Source organism: Physcomitrium patens, chromosome 21, assembly GCF_059467195.1.
Source record: "Physcomitrium patens ecotype Gransden chromosome 21, ASM5946719v1, whole genome shotgun sequence".
In the NCBI taxonomy this organism is placed as follows: domain Eukaryota; kingdom Viridiplantae; phylum Streptophyta; class Bryopsida; order Funariales; family Funariaceae; genus Physcomitrium; species Physcomitrium patens.
In genome coordinates this window covers 5,189,846-5,215,259 of record NC_143430.1, presented here as the reverse complement: position 1 = coordinate 5,215,259, position 25,414 = coordinate 5,189,846, and the positions used below count along the sequence as shown (strand labels likewise).

Genomic DNA, 25,414 nt, shown 5'->3' with positions numbered 1-25,414 from the left:
GGAGGTGAATCAATTGCTGAAGGGTGGGATGCAGGCCCTGTCCGGCATTCGCTGCTTGAATGGGCCTCAGGGCGAAGTGAAGATTAATGAGATTCGGGGAATGCTCTTTATGCAACTAATGCCTCTGGCTAGAGCGCGGTGTTCGCCGTCGAGAGGTATCCTAGCGGCTGGCCCTAGTCCATAAAGGTGGGTGTATTGCGGTGAAAGCAGTCCGAGGTGGCGTTGAAATGTTGAAAGTGGTGCCCTTCCTGGACCTATGAGCCTCCTGCTGCCACATGAAGGATGAGAGTCCTCCAGATTGGTTCATGATACACGGTTGTTTGAAATTTAGTTCGCCTGTCGTTTACTTCAACACTAGGTCAAACTACAATTCCCCTCATGTTCTTGTCGGTGATTCGCAGGTTCTCTGGGGTGGACCCAGTTTCTATTGGAGGAAAGTCGGACGCGTGTTCTTGTTTGGAATGACGAAGGCGCTGCGATTCTTCGTGGTCTTCAGCCTGACTCTCAGAGTCTCCCAGTCACGCTGGTGTGCTGGAATGGATCGTTCCGCTGATGTCGAAACTGACCAAAATATAAGATTTCAAAGGGCCAAGTCAAGACCAGGAGTTCTGTGCAAAACTCGATTGCGAAATTCAAAAATTGTCGTGCAATTGTGAAATTCAAAATTCGCCTCCAGACGGGATGTGTACACATGGAGTAGCAGAGTGGTGGGGTGAAAGCAGAAAAAAGGTCAACCGCTTTCAACAGCGATGACTCCGCAGAAAGTTCCTGATGAAAGTGCCAACATCGCGATGCTCTTAAAGGGCACACGCTGTGCATGAAAATAGCAGGGTCGATACGAGCTTGAAAACGGAAGTCGCCACCCAACTACACCGTCTATCATTTCTCTGGCAATCTCTCCGATCGTTGTACTCAAGTTACTTACGAAAATAAACTAGCTCGTGGCGAACTAAGAGAGTGGGGGTGTCTCCGCAGATCCCGACTGGTAGCATAACTGAATCGGTGCGTAGAACAACCTCTCTTGTTGCAGGATTAGCAGACAGACAAAGTCGGAATACGTTTGGCAGCACAGATTGAGAACTAGAGTGAGGAGATCGACCGGGGTTGTCCAATGGCTTCTGCTGGGGATGTTACGAGGGCCGCGCTTCCCAGGGCCCAGCCCCGCGCTGAAGGGCCAGCCTGCGTGCTAGGCATCGGCACTGCGGTGCCTCCCGCGGAGTTTCTGCAGAGTGAGTACCCCGACTTCTTCTTCAACATCACCAATTGCGGCGAGAAGGAAGCCCTGAAGGCCAAATTCAAGCGCATCTGTGACAAGTCGGGCATCAGGAAGCGCCACATGTTCCTCACGGAGGAGGTGCTCAAGGCCAACCCAGGCATCTGCACGTACATGGAGCCCTCCCTGAACGTCCGCCACGACATCGTGGTCGTCCAGGTCCCCAAGCTCGCCGCCGAGGCCGCCCAGAAGGCCATCAAGGAATGGGGCGGCCGCAAGTCCGACATTACCCACATCGTCTTCGCCACCACCTCGGGCGTCAACATGCCCGGAGCCGACCACGCCCTGGCCAAGCTGCTCGGCCTGAAGCCCACTGTGAAGCGTGTCATGATGTACCAAACCGGGTGTTTCGGCGGTGCATCCGTGCTCAGAGTGGCCAAGGATCTAGCCGAAAACAACAAGGGCGCCAGAGTGCTGGCAGTAGCGAGCGAGGTGACCGCAGTCACATACCGAGCCCCGAGCGAGAACCACTTGGACGGGCTTGTGGGCTCAGCTCTGTTCGGCGATGGCGCCGGCGTGTACGTGGTTGGATCCGACCCCAAGCCTGAGGTAGAGAAGCCATTGTTCGAAGTGCACTGGGCTGGAGAGACCATCTTGCCAGAGAGCGACGGAGCCATCGATGGACATCTCACCGAAGCGGGGCTCATCTTCCACCTCATGAAGGATGTACCCGGGCTCATCTCCAAGAACATCGAGAAGTTTTTGAACGAGGCCAGGAAGCCAGTGGGATCACCGGCATGGAACGAGATGTTCTGGGCGGTGCATCCCGGAGGTCCAGCCATTCTCGATCAGGTGGAGGCGAAGCTGAAGCTGACGAAGGACAAGATGCAAGGGAGCAGGGACATATTGTCCGAGTTTGGCAACATGTCTAGCGCCTCTGTGCTGTTTGTGTTGGATCAGATTCGGCACAGGTCTGTGAAGATGGGTGCGTCCACTTTGGGCGAGGGCAGCGAGTTCGGATTCTTCATTGGCTTCGGACCAGGACTGACACTGGAAGTGCTTGTGCTCCGCGCCGCTCCCAACTCCGCTTAGATTCCACCCCACCTCTCCTTTTTACTCCCCATTCTCACCAATTTGTATCATATCATATTATTGCATAGCATTGCATAGCATAGCATAGCATAGCATAGCATAGAAGTGTGCAATTCAATTTCAATGGTATTGCTTCCTGAGCTAGAGTTCGCGCTTAATTTTAAAAGAGAAATCAGGTTATCGAATCAACCTACGTTCTTGCTTCAGCGAGCTCTTTACACACTCTGAAATCTAGGGTTCCACTGTTTCGTATCCGGAACCTGAACGATCTGGCGCCTGTGGGTATATTTCTCTCGCTGTGCTAAATTGGCAGTGCATCTACTCTAGCGTTCTTATTGTTCACTCAATTTATTTCTGGAAGACAGGAGTTTGGCAATGTATAGTCACAATGCAATCAGAGGTGCGAAGTACAGTCTTATTTAGAAAATTAGGGCTGGAAGAAGATGAAGTGGGAGTGTGTAGTGCGCATTGTGCCGATGGATCTGAAATTCATCAGGAATGTAATTCATCGGTGAATCTCCGGACCATGTGTTCGTTTGAGCTTTTATAATTGCAGCCTCTAAGTCAGCTGCGATTGTTCGACACTACCCACTGTTTCTTTGAGCTGTTTCTCGTCACTTTTGAATCTGTTGCTGTAGCATTGGAAACTGAGAAGAGAAGGGTCTGCAAGGAATTGGTTGGTTGCATTGAACTCATGGTAGCATGGCCCAGCCAACAATTAATGAAAACTGTGATTTGTTGTCTGTCGGTCATTGAGAAAGTTAATCCTCCACCAGTTTCAGTGATATCTGGACACAAACAGTGGGTGTTTCACTAAATTCTCAAAATTCAAATGCAGTTGGAATGTGTTAAATGGTGTGGTATTCAAGACATTTTGGGCTTGGTGTAACATAAAATTCAAATATTAGGCATGGTGTGATGTAATATCCAAATTTTGGGCATGGTGGAATATAAAATCCAAATTTTGGGCATGGTGGAATATAATATCCAAATTTTGGGCATGGTGTAATATAACATCCAAAGTTTGGGCATGGTGGAATAAAACATCCAAAATTTTGGGCATGGTGTAATATAATATCCAAAATTTTGGGCCTGGTGTAACATGCATAGGGTTAATAAATAAGGTTAAAATCATCTGATCAGAAAATTTTGAAAACAGCTGTATCTTGTGCTAATGATAACATTCAAATTAACCAATGCTTGAACAAATTCATGAAAGTTTGGCACACCAATAGGGAAGCTTGGACACAACGGAAGCAAAGTCACAAAATAAAATAAAGGGAAGATCATCACATCAATCGCTGAACATCCATCCTCCTGAAACTCCACTAAACGTACAAAGACAGCTAAACAAATTTGAACAATCCATGACCACTCAAGTAGATGTCTTGGCTGTTGCTGAAAGTGAACTCTTATTCATTTTTGCTTGCAAACAAGAGACTCACCATAATAGAACCTTTCTTCCTCTTCTACTTCTAAAGTTAGGAAATATATACACAACTACGCATTGCAATTGCAATTTAAAAGCTGTGTGAGTTAACAGAGGTGGTCAAGGGTGAAGGCACCACACAACCTCAACTCCAAGCATTTACACAAGAATCTCCTACTAATGTACAATGTTAATTGTAACGTCAATGTGACGCACTTCCTACTAATGTACAATATTAGTTAATTGTAACGTCAATGTGACCCACACGAAGATGAACGGAACAAAATTGGGAGGTGAAGCAGTGTCAACTAGCAAGAGGCGCGAGCGGGGAAGGGCCCTGGTGTGCCGGTCCAGCCTTGAACGCATTCCAACAAAGGAGCCACCAATTGGCCTGCAGAAATGGCATTGAACACCTTCTCAATCTCTTGCCCAGGAGACACCGTCCTCTGCCCGGACAGGAGCTGCGTCTTCAAGTCTCCGCGCACTAGCTTGTATAATGGATACGTCCTACAGTCTTGAATCCTGTTGGGAACCGAGGATAGTCCCTTTGTGTCATATGCTTCGCACCGCGGGCACCACACGGCTCAGCTGCAGCTTCAGCTCTGCCTCAAACACTGGAATCTGCCTAAACACTGCGTTGGAGGTCTCCTTGTCGGCACTCTTCAAGGCACGGCTCACCAGCACCCCTCGCAGTTTCTCCATTAGAGGGTATGAATCACTGGTGGAATCGTCGATGTAGCTGAACACCGGCTGACGATCCACTACCATCAGTAGTTCCTTTTCGCAGAAGCGTGATGGCAGCAGTGATCCGTCGCTGCCCATGAAGAGCGTCTTCTTGGCCACCTGTGTCACTACTTGCTTCACGGCCGACTGCATGGTCTCTTCGACATGACGCAGGTCGACAGCCTGGCACAAGCCTACCAAGAAGGTGGCGCTCATGAGCTTGAGAATCTCCATGGCTTCCTCCGTTTTGCGGGCTGACACCAATCCCAGTGAGTTCACATCTTGGTTGTGTTGCTCCGCGCTTTGGACATGGGTGGTGACCGGGTTGGCTAGGTAGTTAATCTCAGATAAGTACGAGGCCATGGCGATCTCTGCCCCTTTCATGCCGTAATCCAGGCTGGGGTTGGGTCCCCCGCTCAAATTGGACGGTAATCCGTTGTTGTAGTAGTCGTTCACAAGTTCGGAGAATTGTGCGAACATGAGCTTAGCGATGGCGGCCAGCGCCAGGCGCGTGTTGTCCATAGACACGCCGATGGGCGTGCCCTGGAAGTTGCCGCCGTGCAGGGCGATGCCCCTGGCAGCGTCGATGATGGGATTGTCGTTCACAGAGTTGATCTCCCGCTCGATGGCGTGGGTGGCGTTGCGGATGACCTCCACCTGAGGGCCCAGCCACTGCGGGGAAGTTCGCAGCGCGTATCTGTCCTGCTTGGGCTTGCGCAGGGGTCGGTCTCATTGAACTTGGCGGCAGCCTTCATGAAGGAACTCCCGTCCAGCACCCACTCCATGACAGCCGCAGCTTCCATCTGTCCGGGGTGGTGCTTCAGCTTGTGAGTCAGGGGGTCGGCAAATTCGGGCTTGCCCTGCATTACCTCGCAAAAGAGCGCGGACAGAACCTCGGCGAGCAACACCATGATGTTGGCATCGTAGCACACGGTGGAAGCGAGGGCGGAACCGACTGCGGTGCCGTTGACAAGGGCGAGCCCTTCCTTGGGCGCCAGCTCGAAGGGCTTCTCCACGCCTGCGATGCGCAAGGCCTCCAGCGCGGAAACCTCTCGTCCGTCCTCGGTGACGGCTTTGGAATTGGGGCGACCGGTAAGCAGGCCGGCGATATACGACAAGGGGACGAGGTCGCCGGATGCCGTGATGGTACCCCGCAAGGGCAACTTGGGGGTGACGTGCGCGTTGAGTAGCTTCTCCATAGCTTGGAGGATCTCCCAGCGGATGCCAGAATAGCCCTGCATCAGCGTGTTGGTACGCACTAGCATCGCCGCTCGGGCAGTCTCGGATGGCAGGGAGTTACCCTTGCTGAGGACTCCCGCATTCAGGAAGCGGATGAGTTCGCGCTGGAGCTCCACTCCTTGCTGCGTGCGACGATGAGAGGTCGCTCCGAACCCGGTGGTAACGCCGTAGATGTCACCTCCGCCCATGATCCTGTCGAGCACCCAGTTGGAGCTCTCGTCCACTCTACTCTTGGCATTGGCAGCATCGAGCACGACATGCACGTCGGGTCTGCGAGCAACGGCTGCTACCTGAGGTACGGTGAGGGTGGCTCCCTCGATCATGACCTGGGTGGCATTTTGGTAAGTGTCGACCATCCGCTTGATTTCTTCGAGGTGGCTGCATTCCATGGCCTTGGCGGTCTTGGCCCAGTTGAGAGGATCCGCACCATGAACTGCTCCATTACCGAGTAGGCCAATGCAGTACGGAGATGTGTTATCATCGAGCATCATCATGTCTGAAGATGCCGCATCAATTTGCTCACCTGATCCGACGACATTAAGCTCCCCAGCTCGTGGTGCCATTGTTGGTATTGAAGACCTGCAATTACACTATCTGTCGAGATCTACTGGGTGCGCGGAGCTACGCAAGACTGTGATGTACTGAGAGTTCGAAGTCGTGCCTGAACGCCTACTTCAGGAAACAATCTCAACCAAGCAGCAGTAGCAAACTTTGCTGATCTTTCAAGAGATGGGAGGTGAATCAATTGCTGAAGGGTGGGATGCAGGCCCTGTCCGGCATTCGCTGCTTGAATGGGCCTCAGGGCGAAGTGAAGATTAATGAGATTCGGGGAATGCTCTTTATGCAACTAATGCCTCTGGCTAGAGCGCGGTGTTCGCCGTCGAGAGGTATCCTAGCGGCTGGCCCTAGTCCATAAAGGTGGGTGTATTGCGGTGAAAGCAGTCCGAGGTGGCGTTGAAATGTTGAAAGTGGTGCCCTTCCTGGACCTATGAGCCTCCTGCTGCCACATGAAGGATGAGAGTCCTCCAGATTGGTTCATGATACACGGTTGTTTGAAATTTAGTTCGCCTGTCGTTTACTTCAACACTAGGTCAAACTACAATTCCCCTCATGTTCTTGTCGGTGATTCGCAGGTTCTCTGGGGTGGACCCAGTTTCTATTGGAGGAAAGTCGGACGCGTGTTCTTGTTTGGAATGACGAAGGCGCTGCGATTCTTCGTGGTCTTCAGCCTGACTCTCAGAGTCTCCCAGTCACGCTGGTCTGCTGGAGTGGATCGTTTCGCTGATGTCAAAACTGACCAAATATAAGATTTCAAAGGGCCAAGTCAAGACCATGAGTTCTGTGCAAATTTCGATTGCGAACTTCAAAAATTGTCGTGCAATTGTGAAATTCAAAACTCGCCTCTAGATGGCATGTGTACACATGGAGTAGCAGAGTGGTGGGGTGAAAGCAGAAAAAAGGTCAACCGCTTTCAACAGCAATGACTCCACAGAAAGTTCCTGATGAAAGTGCCAACATCGCGATGCTCGTAAAGGGCACACGCTGTGCATGAAATAGCAGGGTCGATACGAGCTTCAAAACGGAAGTCGCCACCCAACTACACCGTCTATCATTTCTCTGGCAATCTCTCCGATCGTTGTACTCAAGTTACTTACGAAAATAAACTAGCTCGTGGCGAACTCAGAGAGTGGGGTGTCTCCGCAGATCCCAACTGGTAGCATAACTGATCCGGTGCGTAGAACAACCTCTCTTGTTGCAGGATTAGCAAACAGACAAAGTCGGAATACGTTTGGCAGCACAGATTGAGAACTAGAGCGAGGAAATCGACCGGGGTTGTCCAATGGCTTCTGCTGGGGATGTTACGAGGGCCGCGCTTCCCAGGGCCCAGCCCCGCGCTGAAGGGCCGGCCTGCGTGCTAGGCATCGGCACTGCGGTGCCTCCCGCGGAGTTCCTGCAGAGTGAGTACCCCGACTTCTTCTTCAACATCACCAATTGCGGCGAGAAGGAAGCCCTGAAGGCCAAATTCAAGCGCATCTGTGACAAGTCGGGCATCAGGAAGCGCCACATGTTCCTCACGGAGGAGGTGCTCAAGGCCAACCCAGGCATCTGCACGTACATGGAGCCCTCCCTGAACGTCCGCCACGACATCGTGGTCGTCCAGGTCCCCAAGCTCGCCGCCGAGGCCGCCCAGAGGGCCATCAAGGAATGGGGCGGCCGCAAGTCCGACATTACCCACATCGTCTTCGCCACCACCTCGGGCGTCAACATGCCCGGAGCCGACCACGCCCTGGCCAAGCTGCTCGGCCTGAAGCCCACTGTGAAGCGTGTCATGATGTACCAAACCGGGTGTTTCGGCGGTGCATCCGTGCTCAGAGTGGCCAAGGATCTAGCCGAAAACAACAAGGGCGCCAGAGTGCTGGCAGTAGCGAGCGAGGTGACCGCAGTCACATACCGAGCCCCGAGCGAGAACCACTTGGACGGGCTTGTGGGCTCAGCTCTGTTCGGCGATGGCGCCGGCGTGTACGTGGTTGGATCCGACCCCAAGCCTGAGGTAGAGAAGCCATTGTTCGAAGTGCACTGGGCTGGAGAGACCATCTTGCCAGAGAGTGACGGAGCCATCGATGGACATCTCACCGAAGCAGGGCTCATCTTCCACCTCATGAAGGATGTACCCGGGCTCATCTCCAAGAACATCGAGAAGTTTTTGAACGAGGCCAGGAAGCCAGTGGGATCACCGGCATGGAACGAGATGTTCTGGGCGGTGCATCCCGGAGGTCCAGCCATTCTCGATCAGGTGGAGGCGAAGCTGAAGCTGACGAAGGACAAGATGCAAGGGAGCAGGGACATATTGTCCGAGTTTGGCAACATGTCTAGCGCCTCTGTGCTGTTTGTGTTGGATCAGATTCGGCACAGGTCTGTGAAGGTGGGTGCGTCCACTTTGGGCGAGGGCAGCGAGTTCGGATTCTTCATTGGCTTCGGACCAGGACTGACACTGGAAGTGCTTGTGCTCCGCGCCGCTCCCAACTCCGCTTAGATTCCACCCCACCTCTCCTTTTTACTCCCCATCCTCACCAATTTGTATCATATCATATTATTGCATTGCATAGCGTAGCATAGAAGTGTGCAATTCAATTTCAATAGTATTCCTTCCTGAGCTAGAGTTCGCGCTTAATTTTAAAAGCGAAATCAGGTTATCGAATCAACCTAACGTTCTTGCTTCAGCGAGCTCTTTACACACGCTAAAATCTAGGGTTCCACTGTTTCGTATCCAGAACCTGAACGAGCTGGCGCCTGTGGGTATATTTCTCTCGCTGTGCTAAATTGGCAGTGCATCTACTCTAGCGTTCTTATTGTTCACTCAATTTATTTCTGGAAGACAGGAGTTTGGCAATGTATGGTCACAATGCAATCAGAGGTGCGAAGTACAGTCTTATTTAGAAAATTTAGGTTGGAAGAAGATGAAGTGGGAGTGTCTAGTGCGCATTGTGCCGATGGATCTGAAATTCAGGAATGTAATTCATCGGTGAATCTCCGGACCATGTGTTCGTTTGAGCTTTTATATTTGCAGCCTCTAATTCAGCTGCGATTGTTCGACACTACCCACTGTTTCTTTGAGCTGTTTCTCGTCACTTTTGAATCTCTTGCTGTAGCATTGGAAACTGAGAAGAGTCTGCAAGGAATTGGCTCTTATTTGGTTGGTTGCATTGAACTCATGGTATCATGGTAGCATGCCCCAGCCAACAATTCATGAAAACTGTGATTTGTTGTCTGTCGGTCATTGAGAAAGTTAATCCTCCACCGGTTTGACCAAATTCTCAAAATTCAAATGTAGTTGGAATATGTTAAATGGTGTGGTATTCAAGACATTTTGGGCTTGGTGTAACATAAAATTCAAATATTAGGCATGGTGTGATGGAATATCCAAATTTTGGACATGGTGCAATATAATATCCAAGTCTTGGGCATGGAATAATATAATATCCAAATTTTGGGCATGGTGTAAAGCACATTGGGTTAATAATATATATGGTTAAAATCATCTTCTAGCAAATTCATGATCTTGTCTAATCTTAAAGTTTTGAAAACAACTATATCTTGTGCTAATGATAACATTCAAATTAACCAATACCTGAACAAATTCATGATCATTTGGCGCACCAATAGGGAAGCTTGGACAGAACAAAAGCAAAGTCACAAAATAAAGGGAAGATCATCACATCAATCGCTAAACATCCATCCTCTTGAAACTCCACTAAACATTCAAAGACATCTAAACAAATTAGAACAATCCATGACCACTCAAGTAAATGTCTTGGTTGTTGCTGAAGTGAACTCTTATTCATTTTTCATTTTTGCTTGCAAACAATGGAACCTTTCTTCCTCTTCTACTTCTAAAGTTAGGAAATATATACACAACTACTACGCATTGCAATTGAAAAACTCTTCATGGATTGCAGCGCTTTATGCTTTAAGCCCTTAATAGAGGTCAAGGGTGAAGGCGCCACACAACCTCAACTTCAAGCATTTACACAAGAATCTCCTACAAGTCCCTACTAATGTACAATATTAAGTGTAACTTCAATGTGACGCAGTTCCTACTCATGTACAATATGAATTGTAACGTCAATGTGACGCGAGAAGATGAATCGAAGAATGATGACAAAATTGGGAGGTGAAGCAGTGTCAACTAGCAAGAGGCGCGAGCGGGGAAGGGCCCTGGTGTGCCTGTCCAGCCTTGAACGCATTCCAACAAAGGAGCCACCAATTGGCCTGCAGAAATGGCATTGAACACCTTCTCAATCTCTTGCCCAGGAGACACCGTCCTCTGCCCGGACAGGAGCTGCGTCTTCAAGTCTCCGCGCACTAGCTTGTATAATGGATACGTCCTACAGTCTTGAATCCTGTTGGGAACCGAGGATAGTCCCTTTGTGTCATATGCTTCTCGCACCGCGGGCACCACACGGCTCAGCTGCAGCTTCAGCTCTGCCTCGAACACTGGAATCTGCCTAAACACTGCGTTGGAGGTCTCCTTGTCGGCACTCTTCAAGGCACGGCTCACCAGCACCCCTCGCAGTTTCTCCATTAGAGGGTATGAATCACTGGTGGAATCGTCGATGTAGCTGAACACCGGCTGACGATCCACTACCATCAGTAGTTCCTTTTCGCAGAAGCGTGATGGCAGCAGTGATCCGTCGCTGCCCATGAAGAGCGTCTTCTTGGCCACCTGTGTCACTACTTGCTTCACGGCCGACTGCATGGTCTCTTCGACATGACGCAGGTCGACAGCCTGGCACAAGCCTACCAAGAAGGTGGCGCTCATGAGCTTGAGAATCTCCATGGCTTCCTCCGTTTTGCGGGCTGACACCAATCCCAGTGAGTTCACATCTTGGTTGTGTTGCTCCGCGCTTTGGACATGGGTGGTGACCGGGTTGGCTAGGTAGTTAATCTCAGATAAGTACGAGGCCATGGCGATCTCTGCCCCTTTCATGCCGTAATCCAGGCTGGGGTTGGGTCCCCCGCTCAAATTGGACGGTAATCCGTTGTTGTAGTAGTCGTTCACAAGTTCGGAGAATTGTGCGAACATGAGCTTAGCGATGGCGGCCAGCGCCAGGCGCGTGTTGTCCATAGACACGCCGATGGGCGTGCCCTGGAAGTTGCCGCCGTGCAGGGCGATGCCCCTGGCAGCGTCGATGATGGGATTGTCGTTCACAGAGTTGATCTCCCGCTCGATGGCGTGGGTGGCGTTGCGGATGACCTCCACCTGAGGGCCCAGCCACTGCGGGGAAGTTCGCAGCGCGTATCTGTCCTGCTTGGGCTTGCGCAGGGGGTCGGTCTCATTGAACTTGGCGGCAGCCTTCATGAAGGAACTCCCGTCCAGCACCCACTCCATGACAGCCGCAGCTTCCATCTGTCCGGGGTGGTGCTTCAGCTTGTGAGTCAGGGGGTCGGCAAATTCGGGCTTGCCCTGCATTACCTCGCAAAAGAGCGCGGACAGAACCTCGGCGAGCAACACCATGATGTTGGCATCGTAGCACACGGTGGAAGCGAGGGCGGAACCGACTGCGGTGCCGTTGACAAGGGCGAGCCCTTCCTTGGGCGCCAGCTCGAAGGGCTTCTCCACGCCTGCGATGCGCAAGGCCTCCAGCGCGGAAACCTCTCGTCCGTCCTCGGTGACGGCTTTGGAATTGGGGCGACCGGTAAGCAGGCCGGCGATATACGACAAGGGGACGAGGTCGCCGGATGCCGTGATGGTACCCCGCAAGGGCAACTTGGGGGTGACGTGCGCGTTGAGTAGCTTCTCCATAGCTTGGAGGATCTCCCAGCGGATGCCAGAATAGCCCTGCATCAGCGTGTTGGTACGCACTAGCATCGCCGCTCGGGCAGTCTCGGATGGCAGGGAGTTACCCTTGCTGAGGACTCCCGCATTCAGGAAGCGGATGAGTTCGCGCTGGAGCTCCACTCCTTGCTGCGTGCGACGATGAGAGGTCGCTCCGAACCCGGTGGTAACGCCGTAGATGTCACCTCCGCCCATGATCCTGTCGAGCACCCAGTTGGAGCTCTCGTCCACTCTACTCTTGGCATTGGCAGCATCGAGCACGACATGCACGTCAGGTCTGCGAGCAATGGCTGCTACCTGAGGTACAGTGAGGGTGGCTCCCTCGATCATGACCTGGGTGGCATTTTGGTAAGTGTCGACCATCCGCTTGATTTCTTCGAGGTGGCTGCATTCCATGGCCTTGGCGGTCTTGGCCCAGTTGAGAGGATCCGCACCATGAACTGCTCCATTACCGAGTAGGCCAATGCAGTACGGAGATGTGCTGTCATCAAGCATCATGTCTGAAGATGCCGCATCAATTTGCTCACCTGATCCGACGACATTAAGCTCCCCAGCTCGTGGTGCCATTGTTGGTATTGAAGACCTGCAATTACGCTATCTGTCGAGATCTACTGGGTGCGCGGAGCTACGCAAGACTGCGATGTACTGAGAGTTCGGAGTCGTGCCTGAACGCCTACTTCAGGAAACAATCTCAACCAAGCAGCAGTAGCAAGCTTTGCTGATCTTTCAAGAGATGGGAGGTGAATCAATTGCTGAAGGGTGGGATGCAGGCCCTGTCCGGCATTCGCTGCTTGAGTGGGCCTCAGGGCGAAGTGAAGATTAATGAGATTCGGGGAATGCTCTTTATGCAACTAATGCCTCTGGCTAGAGCGCGGTGTTCCCCGTCGAAAGGTATTCTAGCGGCTGGCCCTAGTCCAAAAAGGTGGGTATATTGCGGTGAAAACAGTCCGAGGTGGCGATGAAATGTTGAAAGTGGTGCCCTTCCTGGACCTATGAGCCTCCTGGTGCCACATGAAGGTTGAGAGTCCTCCAGATTGGTTCATGATACACGGTTGTTGAAATTTAGTTCGCCTGTCGTTTACTTCAACACTAGGTCAAACTACAATTCCCCTCATGTTCTTGTCGGTGATTCGCAGGTTCTCTGGGGTGGACCCAGTTTCTATTGGAGGAAAGTCGGACGCGTGTTCTTGTTTGGAAAGACGAAGGCGCTGCGATTCTTCGTGGTCTTCAGCCTGACTCTCAGAGTCTCCCAGTCACGCTGGTCTGCTGGAGTGGATCGTTTCGCTGATGTCAAAACTGACCAAAATATAAGATTTCAAAGGGCCAAGTCAAGACCATGAGTTCTGTGCAAATTTCGATTGCGAACTTCAAAAATTGTCGTGCAATTGTGAAATTCAAAACTCGCCTCTAGATGGCATGTGTACACATGGAGTAGCAGAGTGGTGGGGTGAAAGCAGAAAAAAGGTCAACCGCTTTCAACAGCAATGACTCCACAGAAAGTTCCTGATGAAAGTGCCAACATCGCGATGCTCGTAAAGGGCACACGCTGTGCATGAAATAGCAGGGTCGATACGAGCTTCAAAACGGAAGTCGCCACCCAACTACACCGTCTATCATTTCTCTGGCAATCTCTCCGATCGTTGTACTCAAGTTACTTACGAAAATAAACTAGCTCGTGGCGAACTCAGAGAGTGGGGTGTCTCCGCAGATCCCAACTGGTAGCATAACTGATCCGGTGCGTAGAACAACCTCTCTTGTTGCAGGATTAGCAAACAGACAAAGTCGGAATACGTTTGGCAGCACAGATTGAGAACTAGAGCGAGGAAATCGACCGGGGTTGTCCAATGGCTTCTGCTGGGGATGTTACGAGGGCCGCGCTTCCCAGGGCCCAGCCCCGCGCTGAAGGGCCGGCCTGCGTGCTAGGCATCGGCACTGCGGTGCCTCCCGCGGAGTTCCTGCAGAGTGAGTACCCCGACTTCTTCTTCAACATCACCAATTGCGGCGAGAAGGAAGCCCTGAAGGCCAAATTCAAGCGCATCTGTGACAAGTCGGGCATCAGGAAGCGCCACATGTTCCTCACGGAGGAGGTGCTCAAGGCCAACCCAGGCATCTGCACGTACATGGAGCCCTCCCTGAACGTCCGCCACGACATCGTGGTCGTCCAGGTCCCCAAGCTCGCCGCCGAGGCCGCCCAGAGGGCCATCAAGGAATGGGGCGGCCGCAAGTCCGACATTACCCACATCGTCTTCGCCACCACCTCGGGCGTCAACATGCCCGGAGCCGACCACGCCCTGGCCAAGCTGCTCGGCCTGAAGCCCACTGTGAAGCGTGTCATGATGTACCAAACCGGGTGTTTCGGCGGTGCATCCGTGCTCAGAGTGGCCAAGGATCTAGCCGAAAACAACAAGGGCGCCAGAGTGCTGGCAGTAGCGAGCGAGGTGACCGCAGTCACATACCGAGCCCCGAGCGAGAACCACTTGGACGGGCTTGTGGGCTCAGCTCTGTTCGGCGATGGCGCCGGCGTGTACGTGGTTGGATCCGACCCCAAGCCTGAGGTAGAGAAGCCATTGTTCGAAGTGCACTGGGCTGGAGAGACCATCTTGCCAGAGAGTGACGGAGCCATCGATGGACATCTCACCGAAGCAGGGCTCATCTTCCACCTCATGAAGGATGTACCCGGGCTCATCTCCAAGAACATCGAGAAGTTTTTGAACGAGGCCAGGAAGCCAGTGGGATCACCGGCATGGAACGAGATGTTCTGGGCGGTGCATCCCGGAGGTCCAGCCATTCTCGATCAGGTGGAGGCGAAGCTGAAGCTGACGAAGGACAAGATGCAAGGGAGCAGGGACATATTGTCCGAGTTTGGCAACATGTCTAGCGCCTCTGTGCTGTTTGTGTTGGATCAGATTCGGCACAGGTCTGTGAAGGTGGGTGCGTCCACTTTGGGCGAGGGCAGCGAGTTCGGATTCTTCATTGGCTTCGGACCAGGACTGACACTGGAAGTGCTTGTGCTCCGCGCCGCTCCCAACTCCGCTTAGATTCCACCCCACCTCTCCTTTTTACTCCCCATCCTCACCAATTTGTATCATATCATATTATTGCATTGCATAGCGTAGCATAGAAGTGTGCAATTCAATTTCAATAGTATTCCTTCCTGAGCTAGAGTTCGCGCTTAATTTTAAAAGCGAAATCAGGTTATCGAATCAACCTAACGTTCTTGCTTCAGCGAGCTCTTTACACACGCTAAAATCTAGGGTTCCACTGTTTCGTATCCAGAACCTGAACGAGCTGGCGCCTGTGGGTATATTTCTCTCGCTGTGCTAAATTGGCAGTGCATCTACTCTAGCGTTCTTATTGTTCACTCAATTTATTTCTGGAAGACAGGAGTTTGGCAATGTATGGTCACAATGCAATCAGAGGTGCGAAGTACAGTCTTATTTAGAAAATTTAGGTTGGAAGAAGATGAAGTGGGAGTGTCTAGTGCGCATTGTGCCGATGGATCTGAAATTCAGGAATGTAATTCATCGGTGAATCTCCGGACCATGTGTTCGTTTGAGCTTTTATATTTGCAGCCTCTAATTCAGCTGCGATTGTTCGACACTACCCACTGTTTCTTTGAGCTGTTTCTCGTCACTTTTGAATCTCTTGCTGTAGCATTGGAAACTGAGAAGAGTCTGCAAGGAATTGGCTCTTATTTGGTTGGTTGCATTGAACTCATGGTATCATGGTAGCATGCCCCAGCCAACAATTCATGAAAACTGTGATTTGTTGTCTGTCGGTCATTGAGAAAGTTAATCCTCCACCGGTTTGACCAAATTCTCAAAATTCAAATGTAGTTGGAATATGTTAAATGGTGTGGTATTCAAGACATTTTGGGCTTGGTGTAACATAAAATTCAAATATTAGGCATGGTGTGATGGAATATCCAAATTTTGGACATGGTGCAATATAATATCCAAGTCTTGGGCATGGAATAATATAATATCCAAATTTTGGGCATGGTGTAAAGCACATTGGGTTAATAATATATATGGTTAAAATCATCTTCTAGCAAATTCATGATCTTGTCTAATCTTAAAGTTTTGAAAACAACTATATCTTGTGCTAATGATAACATTCAAATTAACCAATACCTGAACAAATTCATGATCATTTGGCGCACCAATAGGGAAGCTTGGACAGAACAAAAGCAAAGTCACAAAATAAAGGGAAGATCATCACATCAATCGCTAAACATCCATCCTCTTGAAACTCCACTAAACATTCAAAGACATCTAAACAAATTAGAACAATCCATGACCACTCAAGTAAATGTCTTGGTTGTTGCTGAAGTGAACTCTTATTCATTTTTCATTTTTGCTTGCAAACAATGGAACCTTTCTTCCTCTTCTACTTCTAAAGTTAGGAAATATATACACAACTACTACGCATTGCAATTGAAAAACTCTTCATGGATTGCAGCGCTTTATGCTTTAAGCCCTTAATAGAGGTCAAGGGTGAAGGCGCCACACAACCTCAACTTCAAGCATTTACACAAGAATCTCCTACAAGTCCCTACTAATGTACAATATTAAGTGTAACTTCAATGTGACGCAGTTCCTACTCATGTACAATATGAATTGTAACGTCAATGTGACGCGAGAAGATGAATCGAAGAATGATGACAAAATTGGGAGGTGAAGCAGTGTCAACTAGCAAGAGGCGCGAGCGGGGAAGGGCCCTGGTGTGCCTGTCCAGCCTTGAACGCATTCCAACAAAGGAGCCACCAATTGGCCTGCAGAAATGGCATTGAACACCTTCTCAATCTCTTGCCCAGGAGACACCGTCCTCTGCCCGGACAGGAGCTGCGTCTTCAAGTCTCCGCGCACTAGCTTGTATAATGGATACGTCCTACAGTCTTGAATCCTGTTGGGAACCGAGGATAGTCCCTTTGTGTCATATGCTTCTCGCACCGCGGGCACCACACGGCTCAGCTGCAGCTTCAGCTCTGCCTCGAACACTGGAATCTGCCTAAACACTGCGTTGGAGGTCTCCTTGTCGGCACTCTTCAAGGCACGGCTCACCAGCACCCCTCGCAGTTTCTCCATTAGAGGGTATGAATCACTGGTGGAATCGTCGATGTAGCTGAACACCGGCTGACGATCCACTACCATCAGTAGTTCCTTTTCGCAGAAGCGTGATGGCAGCAGTGATCCGTCGCTGCCCATGAAGAGCGTCTTCTTGGCCACCTGTGTCACTACTTGCTTCACGGCCGACTGCATGGTCTCTTCGACATGACGCAGGTCGACAGCCTGGCACAAGCCTACCAAGAAGGTGGCGCTCATGAGCTTGAGAATCTCCATGGCTTCCTCCGTTTTGCGGGCTGACACCAATCCCAGTGAGTTCACATCTTGGTTGTGTTGCTCCGCGCTTTGGACATGGGTGGTGACCGGGTTGGCTAGGTAGTTAATCTCAGATAAGTACGAGGCCATGGCGATCTCTGCCCCTTTCATGCCGTAATCCAGGCTGGGGTTGGGTCCCCCGCTCAAATTGGACGGTAATCCGTTGTTGTAGTAGTCGTTCACAAGTTCGGAGAATTGTGCGAACATGAGCTTAGCGATGGCGGCCAGCGCCAGGCGCGTGTTGTCCATAGACACGCCGATGGGCGTGCCCTGGAAGTTGCCGCCGTGCAGGGCGATGCCCCTGGCAGCGTCGATGATGGGATTGTCGTTCACAGAGTTGATCTCCCGCTCGATGGCGTGGGTGGCGTTGCGGATGACCTCCACCTGAGGGCCCAGCCACTGCGGGGAAGTTCGCAGCGCGTATCTGTCCTGCTTGGGCTTGCGCAGGGGGTCGGTCTCATTGAACTTGGCGGCAGCCTTCATGAAGGAACTCCCGTCCAGCACCCACTCCATGACAGCCGCAGCTTCCATCTGTCCGGGGTGGTGCTTCAGCTTGTGAGTCAGGGGGTCGGCAAATTCGGGCTTGCCCTGCATTACCTCGCAAAAGAGCGCGGACAGAACCTCGGCGAGCAACACCATGATGTTGGCATCGTAGCACACGGTGGAAGCGAGGGCGGAACCGACTGCGGTGCCGTTGACAAGGGCGAGCCCTTCCTTGGGCGCCAGCTCGAAGGGCTTCTCCACGCCTGCGATGCGCAAGGCCTCCAGCGCGGAAACCTCTCGTCCGTCCTCGGTGACGGCTTTGGAATTGGGGCGACCGGTAAGCAGGCCGGCGATATACGACAAGGGGACGAGGTCGCCGGATGCCGTGATGGTACCCCGCAAGGGCAACTTGGGGGTGACGTGCGCGTTGAGTAGCTTCTCCATAGCTTGGAGGATCTCCCAGCGGATGCCAGAATAGCCCTGCATCAGCGTGTTGGTACGCACTAGCATCGCCGCTCGGGCAGTCTCGGATGGCAGGGAGTTACCCTTGCTGAGGACTCCCGCATTCAGGAAGCGGATGAGTTCGCGCTGGAGCTCCACTCCTTGCTGCGTGCGACGATGAGAGGTCGCTCCGAACCCGGTGGTAACGCCGTAGATGTCACCTCCGCCCATGATCCTGTCGAGCACCCAGTTGGAGCTCTCGTCCACTCTACTCTTGGCATTGGCAGCATCGAGCACGACATGCACGTCAGGTCTGCGAGCAATGGCTGCTACCTGAGGTACAGTGAGGGTGGCTCCCTCGATCATGACCTGGGTGGCATTTTGGTAAGTGTCGACCATCCGCTTGATTTCTTCGAGGTGGCTGCATTCCATGGCCTTGGCGGTCTTGGCCCAGTTGAGAGGATCCGCACCATGAACTGCTCCATTACCGAGTAGGCCAATGCAGTACGGAGATGTGCTGTCATCAAGCATCATGTCTGAAGATGCCGCATCAATTTGCTCACCTGATCCGACGACATTAAGCTCCCCAGCTCGTGGTGCCATTGTTGGTATTGAAGACCTGCAATTACGCTATCTGTCGAGATCTACTGGGTGCGCGGAGCTACGCAAGACTGCGATGTACTGAGAGTTCGGAGTCGTGCCTGAACGCCTACTTCAGGAAACAATCTCAACCAAGCAGCAGTAGCAAGCTTTGCTGATCTTTCAAGAGATGGGAGGTGAATCAATTGCTGAAGGGTGGGATGCAGGCCCTGTCCGGCATTCGCTGCTTGAGTGGGCCTCAGGGCGAAGTGAAGATTAATGAGATTCGGGGAATGCTCTTTATGCAACTAATGCCTCTGGCTAGAGCGCGGTGTTCCCCGTCGAAAGGTATTCTAGCGGCTGGCCCTAGTCCAAAAAGGTGGGTATATTGCGGTGAAAACAGTCCGAGGTGGCGATGAAATGTTGAAAGTGGTGCCCTTCCTGGACCTATGAGCCTCCTGGTGCCACATGAAGGTTGAGAGTCCTCCAGATTGGTTCATGATACACGGTTGTTGAAATTTAGTTCGCCTGTCGTTTACTTCAACACTAGGTCAAACTACAATTCCCCTCATGTTCTTGTCGGTGATTCGCAGGTTCTCTGGGGTGGACCCAGTTTCTATTGGAGGAAAGTCGGACGCGTGTTCTTGTTTGGAAAGACGAAGGCGCTGCGATTCTTCGTGGTCTTCAGCCTGACTCTCAGAGTCTCCCAGTCACGCTGGTCTGCTGGAGTGGATCGTTTCGCTGATGTCAAAACTGACCAAAATATAAGATTTCAAAGGGCCAAGTCAAGACCATGAGTTCTGTGCAAATTTCGATTGCGAACTTCAAAAATTGTCGTGCAATTGTGAAATTCAAAACTCGCCTCTAGATGGCATGTGTACACATGGAGTAGCAGAGTGGTGGGGTGAAAGCAGAAAAAAGGTCAACCGCTTTCAACAGCAATGACTCCACAGAAAGTTCCTGATGAAAGTGCCAACATCGCGATGCTCGTAAAGGGCACACGCTGTGCATGAAATAGCAGGGTCGATACGAGCTTCAAAACGGAAGTCGCCACCCAACTACACCGTCTATCATTTCTCTGGCAATCTCTCCGATCGTTGTACTCAAGTTACTTACGAAAATAAACTAGCTCGTGGCGAACTCAGAGAGTGGGGTGTCTCCGCAGATCCCAACTGGTAGCATAACTGATCCGGTGCGTAGAACAACCTCTCTTGTTGCAGGATTAGCAAACAGACAAAGTCGGAATACGTTTGGCAGCACAGATTGAGAACTAGAGCGAGGAAATCGACCGGGGTTGTCCAATGGCTTCTGCTGGGGATGTTACGAGGGCCGCGCTTCCCAGGGCCCAGCCCCGCGCTGAAGGGCCGGCCTGCGTGCTAGGCATCGGCACTGCGGTGCCTCCCGCGGAGTTCCTGCAGAGTGAGTACCCCGACTTCTTCTTCAACATCACCAATTGCGGCGAGAAGGAAGCCCTGAAGGCCAAATTCAAGCGCATCTGTGACAAGTCGGGCATCAGGAAGCGCCACATGTTCCTCACGGAGGAGGTGCTCAAGGCCAACCCAGGCATCTGCACGTACATGGAGCCCTCCCTGAACGTCCGCCACGACATCGTGGTCGTCCAGGTCCCCAAGCTCGCCGCCGAGGCCGCCCAGAGGGCCATCAAGGAATGGGGCGGCCGCAAGTCCGACATTACCCACATCGTCTTCGCCACCACCTCGGGCGTCAACATGCCCGGAGCCGACCACGCCCTGGCCAAGCTGCTCGGCCTGAAGCCCACTGTGAAGCGTGTCATGATGTACCAAACCGGGTGTTTCGGCGGTGCATCCGTGCTCAGAGTGGCCAAGGATCTAGCCGAAAACAACAAGGGCGCCAGAGTGCTGGCAGTAGCGAGCGAGGTGACCGCAGTCACATACCGAGCCCCGAGCGAGAACCACTTGGACGGGCTTGTGGGCTCAGCTCTGTTCGGCGATGGCGCCGGCGTGTACGTGGTTGGATCCGACCCCAAGCCTGAGGTAGAGAAGCCATTGTTCGAAGTGCACTGGGCTGGAGAGACCATCTTGCCAGAGAGTGACGGAGCCATCGATGGACATCTCACCGAAGCAGGGCTCATCTTCCACCTCATGAAGGATGTACCCGGGCTCATCTCCAAGAACATCGAGAAGTTTTTGAACGAGGCCAGGAAGCCAGTGGGATCACCGGCATGGAACGAGATGTTCTGGGCGGTGCATCCCGGAGGTCCAGCCATTCTCGATCAGGTGGAGGCGAAGCTGAAGCTGACGAAGGACAAGATGCAAGGGAGCAGGGACATATTGTCCGAGTTTGGCAACATGTCTAGCGCCTCTGTGCTGTTTGTGTTGGATCAGATTCGGCACAGGTCTGTGAAGGTGGGTGCGTCCACTTTGGGCGAGGGCAGCGAGTTCGGATTCTTCATTGGCTTCGGACCAGGACTGACACTGGAAGTGCTTGTGCTCCGCGCCGCTCCCAACTCCGCTTAGATTCCACCCCACCTCTCCTTTTTACTCCCCATCCTCACCAATTTGTATCATATCATATTATTGCATTGCATAGCGTAGCATAGAAGTGTGCAATTCAATTTCAATAGTATTCCTTCCTGAGCTAGAGTTCGCGCTTAATTTTAAAAGCGAAATCAGGTTATCGAATCAACCTAACGTTCTTGCTTCAGCGAGCTCTTTACACACGCTAAAATCTAGGGTTCCACTGTTTCGTATCCAGAACCTGAACGAGCTGGCGCCTGTGGGTATATTTCTCTCGCTGTGCTAAATTGGCAGTGCATCTACCCTAGCGTTCTTATTGTTCACTCAATTTATTTCTGGAAGACAGGAGTTTGGCAATGTATGGTCACAATGCAATCAGAGGTGCGAAGTACAGTCTTATTTAGAAAATTTAGGTTGGAAGAAGATGAAGTGGGAGTGTCTAGTGCGCATTGTGCCGATGGATCTGAAATTCAGGAATGTAATTCATCGGTGAATCTCCGGACCATGTGTTCGTTTGAGCTTTTATATTTGCAGCCTCTAATTCAGCTGCGATTGTTCGACACTACCCACTGTTTCTTTGAGCTGTTTCTCGTCACTTTTGAATCTCTTGCTGTAGCATTGGAAACTGAGAAGAGTCTGCAAGGAATTGGCTCTTATTTGGTTGGTTGCATTGAACTCATGGTATCATGGTAGCATGCCCCAGCCAACAATTCATGAAAACTGTGATTTGTTGTCTGTCGGTCATTGAGAAAGTTAATCCTCCACCGGTTTGACCAAATTCTCAAAATTCAAATGTAGTTGGAATATGTTAAATGGTGTGGTATTCAAGACATTTTGGGCTTGGTGTAACATAAAATTCAAATATTAGGCATGGTGTGATGGAATATCCAAATTTTGGACATGGTGCAATATAATATCCAAGTCTTGGGCATGGAATAATATAATATCCAAATTTTGGGCATGGTGTAAAGCACATTGGGTTAATAATATATATGGTTAAAATCATCTTCTAGCAAATTCATGATCTTGTCTAATCTTAAAGTTTTGAAAACAACTATATCTTGTGCTAATGATAACATTCAAATTAACCAATACCTGAACAAATTCATGATCATTTGGCGCACCAATAGGGAAGCTTGGACAGAACAAAAGCAAAGTCACAAAATAAAGGGAAGATCATCACATCAATCGCTAAACATCCATCCTCTTGAAACTCCACTAAACATTCAAAGACATCTAAACAAATTAGAACAATCCATGACCACTCAAGTAAATGTCTTGGTTGTTGCTGAAGTGAACTCTTATTCATTTTTCATTTTTGCTTGCAAACAATGGAACCTTTCTTCCTCTTCTACTTCTAAAGTTAGGAAATATATACACAACTACTACGCATTGCAATTGAAAAACTCTTCATGGATTGCAGCGCTTTATGCTTTAAGCCCTTAATAGAGGTCAAGGGTGAAGGCGCCACACAACCTCAACTTCAAGCATTTACACAAGAATCTCCTACAAGTCCCTACTAATGTACAATATTAAGTGTAACTTCAATGTGACGCAGTTCCTACTCATGTACAATATGAATTGTAACGTCAATGTGACGCGAGAAGATGAATCGAAGAATGATGACAAAATTGGGAGGTGAAGCAGTGTCAACTAGCAAGAGGCGCGAGCGGGGAAGGGCCCTGGTGTGCCTGTCCAGCCTTGAACGCATTCCAACAAAGGAGCCACCAATTGGCCTGCAGAAATGGCATTGAACACCTTCTCAATCTCTTGCCCAGGAGACACCGTCCTCTGCCCGGACAGGAGCTGCGTCTTCAAGTCTCCGCGCACTAGCTTGTATAATGGATACGTCCTACAGTCTTGAATCCTGTTGGGAACCGAGGATAGTCCCTTTGTGTCATATGCTTCTCGCACCGCGGGCACCACACGGCTCAGCTGCAGCTTCAGCTCTGCCTCGAACACTGGAATCTGCCTAAACACTGCGTTGGAGGTCTCCTTGTCGGCACTCTTCAAGGCACGGCTCACCAGCACCCCTCGCAGTTTCTCCATTAGAGGGTATGAATCACTGGTGGAATCGTCGATGTAGCTGAACACCGGCTGACGATCCACTACCATCAGTAGTTCCTTTTCGCAGAAGCGTGATGGCAGCAGTGATCCGTCGCTGCCCATGAAGAGCGTCTTCTTGGCCACCTGTGTCACTACTTGCTTCACGGCCGACTGCATGGTCTCTTCGACATGACGCAGGTCGACAGCCTGGCACAAGCCTACCAAGAAGGTGGCGCTCATGAGCTTGAGAATCTCCATGGCTTCCTCCGTTTTGCGGGCTGACACCAATCCCAGTGAGTTCACATCTTGGTTGTGTTGCTCCGCGCTTTGGACATGGGTGGTGACCGGGTTGGCTAGGTAGTTAATCTCAGATAAGTACGAGGCCATGGCGATCTCTGCCCCTTTCATGCCGTAATCCAGGCTGGGGTTGGGTCCCCCGCTCAAATTGGACGGTAATCCGTTGTTGTAGTAGTCGTTCACAAGTTCGGAGAATTGTGCGAACATGAGCTTAGCGATGGCGGCCAGCGCCAGGCGCGTGTTGTCCATAGACACGCCGATGGGCGTGCCCTGGAAGTTGCCGCCGTGCAGGGCGATGCCCCTGGCAGCGTCGATGATGGGATTGTCGTTCACAGAGTTGATCTCCCGCTCGATGGCGTGGGTGGCGTTGCGGATGACCTCCACCTGAGGGCCCAGCCACTGCGGGGAAGTTCGCAGCGCGTATCTGTCCTGCTTGGGCTTGCGCAGGGGGTCGGTCTCATTGAACTTGGCGGCAGCCTTCATGAAGGAACTCCCGTCCAGCACCCACTCCATGACAGCCGCAGCTTCCATCTGTCCGGGGTGGTGCTTCAGCTTGTGAGTCAGGGGGTCGGCAAATTCGGGCTTGCCCTGCATTACCTCGCAAAAGAGCGCGGACAGAACCTCGGCGAGCAACACCATGATGTTGGCATCGTAGCACACGGTGGAAGCGAGGGCGGAACCGACTGCGGTGCCGTTGACAAGGGCGAGCCCTTCCTTGGGCGCCAGCTCGAAGGGCTTCTCCACGCCTGCGATGCGCAAGGCCTCCAGCGCGGAAACCTCTCGTCCGTCCTCGGTGACGGCTTTGGAATTGGGGCGACCGGTAAGCAGGCCGGCGATATACGACAAGGGGACGAGGTCGCCGGATGCCGTGATGGTACCCCGCAAGGGCAACTTGGGGGTGACGTGCGCGTTGAGTAGCTTCTCCATAGCTTGGAGGATCTCCCAGCGGATGCCAGAATAGCCCTGCATCAGCGTGTTGGTACGCACTAGCATCGCCGCTCGGGCAGTCTCGGATGGCAGGGAGTTACCCTTGCTGAGGACTCCCGCATTCAGGAAGCGGATGAGTTCGCGCTGGAGCTCCACTCCTTGCTGCGTGCGACGATGAGAGGTCGCTCCGAACCCGGTGGTAACGCCGTAGATGTCACCTCCGCCCATGATCCTGTCGAGCACCCAGTTGGAGCTCTCGTCCACTCTACTCTTGGCATTGGCAGCATCGAGCACGACATGCACGTCAGGTCTGCGAGCAATGGCTGCTACCTGAGGTACAGTGAGGGTGGCTCCCTCGATCATGACCTGGGTGGCATTTTGGTAAGTGTCGACCATCCGCTTGATTTCTTCGAGGTGGCTGCATTCCATGGCCTTGGCGGTCTTGGCCCAGTTGAGAGGATCCGCACCATGAACTGCTCCATTACCGAGTAGGCCAATGCAGTACGGAGATGTGCTGTCATCAAGCATCATGTCTGAAGATGCCGCATCAATTTGCTCACCTGATCCGACGACATTAAGCTCCCCAGCTCGTGGTGCCATTGTTGGTATTGAAGACCTGCAATTACGCTATCTGTCGAGATCTACTGGGTGCGCGGAGCTACGCAAGACTGCGATGTACTGAGAGTTCGGAGTCGTGCCTGAACGCCTACTTCAGGAAACAATCTCAACCAA

At 51.7% G+C, this 25,414-nt stretch overlaps 8 pseudogenes across 8 annotated transcripts; 4 read left to right on the top strand and 4 right to left on the bottom strand.

Annotated features, from left to right (window-relative positions):
• Positions 1 to 45: 45 nt before the first annotated feature.
• Positions 46 to 2,892, top strand: LOC149986714 (naringenin-chalcone synthase pseudogene; annotated as a pseudogene). Its single transcript, XR_016499694.1, has 2 exons — positions 46 to 186; positions 402 to 2,892. The product of XR_016499694.1 is annotated as a naringenin-chalcone synthase pseudogene (transcript).
• An 806-nt stretch (positions 2,893 to 3,698) lies between these two features.
• LOC149986713 (phenylalanine ammonia-lyase pseudogene) lies at positions 3,699 to 6,629 on the bottom strand (annotated as a pseudogene). The gene has a single exon (XR_016499689.1). The product of XR_016499689.1 is annotated as a phenylalanine ammonia-lyase pseudogene (transcript).
• A 386-nt stretch (positions 6,630 to 7,015) lies between these two features.
• LOC149986712 (naringenin-chalcone synthase pseudogene) lies at positions 7,016 to 9,295 on the top strand (annotated as a pseudogene). Its single transcript, XR_016499684.1, has one exon. The product of XR_016499684.1 is annotated as a naringenin-chalcone synthase pseudogene (transcript).
• A 713-nt stretch (positions 9,296 to 10,008) lies between these two features.
• Positions 10,009 to 12,600, bottom strand: LOC149986711 (phenylalanine ammonia-lyase pseudogene; annotated as a pseudogene). Its single transcript, XR_016499677.1, has one exon. The product of XR_016499677.1 is annotated as a phenylalanine ammonia-lyase pseudogene (transcript).
• Positions 12,601 to 13,206: 606 nt separating this feature from the next.
• LOC149986710 (naringenin-chalcone synthase pseudogene) lies at positions 13,207 to 15,636 on the top strand (annotated as a pseudogene). Its single transcript, XR_016499683.1, has one exon. The product of XR_016499683.1 is annotated as a naringenin-chalcone synthase pseudogene (transcript).
• Positions 15,637 to 16,349: 713 nt separating this feature from the next.
• LOC149986709 (phenylalanine ammonia-lyase pseudogene) lies at positions 16,350 to 18,941 on the bottom strand (annotated as a pseudogene). Its single transcript, XR_016499679.1, has one exon. The product of XR_016499679.1 is annotated as a phenylalanine ammonia-lyase pseudogene (transcript).
• A 606-nt stretch (positions 18,942 to 19,547) lies between these two features.
• LOC149986708 (naringenin-chalcone synthase pseudogene) lies at positions 19,548 to 21,977 on the top strand (annotated as a pseudogene). Its single transcript, XR_016499682.1, has one exon. The product of XR_016499682.1 is annotated as a naringenin-chalcone synthase pseudogene (transcript).
• A 713-nt stretch (positions 21,978 to 22,690) lies between these two features.
• LOC149986707 (phenylalanine ammonia-lyase pseudogene) lies at positions 22,691 to 25,282 on the bottom strand (annotated as a pseudogene). The gene has a single exon (XR_016499678.1). The product of XR_016499678.1 is annotated as a phenylalanine ammonia-lyase pseudogene (transcript).
• Between the last annotated feature and the right edge of the window lie 132 nt (positions 25,283 to 25,414).